We start from the raw sequence: 2,804 nt of genomic DNA on the forward strand, positions 1-2,804 counted from the left end.
GAGAGTCATCACGCCATGCTATGAGGTTGACAGTAAAGGGGAAGTGGACATATGTGAAATTGCCTACTGGTGGCAATAAGAAAGGCAACATTCAAGCACACCGATCCTACCAAGCAGCCGACCAGACCTTCTGGCAGCACGCCGCTGGCAAGTGCTTCAATTATTTGGCTCTTGACCATCCAACTCGCTGCTGGCGTTGCAATGGTAGTTGCCATCATGCATTCAAGTGTCCCTGCCTACACCCAAGTGCTCCAAGCTTAAATCCTCCACCCTATGCTCATCCAGCCCCGGCTATCTTTGTTCTACTGCCAAGGTAGTCTCCACCACAAGCTGAGGGCGAAGCCCACTGCTCCTACCTGGAGGTGGAGCATGGTCTGCGACCGATGGTTGAGTTCCCCGGAGACCCGAGGGCTAGGCCGATGGGCGACGGGGGAGAGGATCCTCATTTCCGCCACTGGGCCATCAAGAGACGTTGGAGTGCGCTGGTGGGCAAGGCAGCAGTCTTCTGGCTGGACGAGAACAGCAAAAACACCGAGACGTACCACGTCGGCGACACCATCAGATCGCACATGAACCTCGGCTTCGGCGACTTCCAGGTAGTCAAGCACTTTTCCCGAACAATATCTAGTTATCTTCTCCAATCCACACAATAGCGCCAGCGAGCAACCAGGCAGCGCTTCATCAATGACCATGGTTGCACGTTCCACTTCACCTCCTGGGAAGGTTCCATGTCCGCATTGAAGGGATTCCCTTGCATGCCGAGGGCGAAGATGTTGCTGAGAAGGTTCTGAGCAAGACCTGCGCTATGTGGAGGAACACACAAGACCAAGGGAAAGGATCAGGACTTATGATAGTGGGTGTGGGTAATTTAAAAGAAAATTTAGGGTTACTTTGTGTTATTTTTTATAATAGCGGGGGTGGGTAATTTAGATGTAAATTTAGGGGTCATTTAAATTATCCGAGATAAGTAATTTAGATGTAAATTTAGGTTGTTATATTTTAAATTAGCTTTTATAATGACAACAAAGAAAATTTAGATGCAAATTAGAAGTTACTTTATGTATTTTTTTGTAATAATAGTTGTGACTAATTTTTTAGAAGAATGAAATGTATCTTTTGGTTATTATTGGTGATGATGATTAGAGTCTATCAAATTAAAGGCAAATGTATCTATTTAATATGTAAATTTCTATCATTTATTTAGTACGTCGTTTTCTGAGAATTAACGTGGAGAGTGGAGACTCCTTTCAAATCTCCTCGTCATAGCACGTCATATTCTCTACTAAATTTCATTTGAAATATCAAGACAGACATTGGAATAAATATTAGAACTGCTCTATATCAATACTGTACCAGATCATATAAGATGAAACTAAGCCTTGACCACTAACATTTTTAATATAATTTCTATATACGTCTTGTTCACTTGAACTTATTCAGAACTACTTTTCAACCATGGAACATTGTTTTTCTCTCATAACGTTTCAGCATAACCATCAATATATGTCAAATTTCAGCATAAGCGAACAGGCTGATAGCCTACCTGAATTTAACAAAAATTCCAATAGTGACACGGTAGGTATTGATCTTGGACGGACCTTTTGCACCGTTGCATGGAAGAATCGAGAAAAACTGAGTTTGACAGCTCTATGGATTCAATAAAGAGCCGCCGCAGGCTATCACGCATGCACAACATCTTGATTTACTAGCACATCCACGCCGCGGCCTCCCACCGGGGCCTCGCCCTCTGCCCCTTCGGCAACCTCCACCTCCTCGGTGACCAGCCGCACCGCTCCCTTGCGGGCCTCGCGAAGCTCTACGGCCCGCTCATGTCCCTCCGCCTGGGCACGGTCACCACGGTTGTCGTGTCCTCCCCGGAAGTCGCACGCTAGTTCTTGCAGAAGCACGACGCTGTCTTCGCGACGCGGTTTGTACCAGACGCCATTGTCGACCACGCCAAGAACTCCGTCGTCTGGCTGCCCAACTCGCCGCGCTGGCGCGCGCTCCGAAAGATTATGGGCAGGGAGCTTTTTGCGCCGCACAGACTGGACGCGCTCCAGCACCTGCGGCGTGAGAAGGTGCAGCTGCTAGTCGACCACGTCAGTCGGTTAGCACGTGAGGGCGTGGCGGTGGACGTCGGCCGCGTGGCGTTCACAACGATGCTGAACCTCCTCTCGCGCACTATGTTTTCTTGCGACCTGACAAATCTGGACGACCATGGCGAGTCCAAAGGGTTCCAAGAAGTGGTGACAGAGATCATGGAGGCCGCGGCCAGTCCGAACATGTCGGACTTCTACCCAGCGCTCGCGGCTGCCGACCTGCAAGGCTGTCGCCGGCGCTTTGCCAAGTTACTTGCACGGCTGCACCGGGCGTTCGACGTGGAGATCGACCGGAGGGTGCACGACCGCAAGGCTGGACAACCACGAAAGGGCGACTTCCTTGACCTGTTGCTGGACACGAGATGGACAACAATGGCACCGCGGGGCTTGATCGTGACACGCTACGGTCGATGTTTACGGTAAGCACCTTCTTTTTACTTTTTACTTTTTACTAGGTCTTTATTTACGCCCACGTAAGAGCAAACTCTCTGTATCCTTCTGAATGGTTATCCAAATGTAATCATTTTCTATTTTAGATTTTTCGCTAACAAAAAATAGAATACGAGAATGGCTCTCTAGATTACGCGCGAGATATAGAAAAATATTGAAGAGTGAAAAGATATAGAAAATATTTCGTAGCAATGTAATGACAACCAACCTCTATGTTCATTTACAACATTATAATGAAAAAACCATATTACCTTT

At 47.6% G+C, this 2,804-nt stretch overlaps 1 pseudogene; it reads left to right on the forward strand.

Moving 5' to 3' along the window:
- Positions 1-383: 383 nt before the first annotated feature.
- On the forward strand, positions 384-2,554 carry LOC136536513 (geraniol 8-hydroxylase-like; annotated as a pseudogene).
- Positions 2,555-2,804: the final 250 nt, after the last annotated feature.

The sequence above is a fragment of the Miscanthus floridulus genome, chromosome 2 (genome assembly GCF_019320115.1).
Source record: "Miscanthus floridulus cultivar M001 chromosome 2, ASM1932011v1, whole genome shotgun sequence".
Taxonomy (NCBI): Eukaryota; Viridiplantae; Streptophyta; class Magnoliopsida; order Poales; family Poaceae; genus Miscanthus; species Miscanthus floridulus.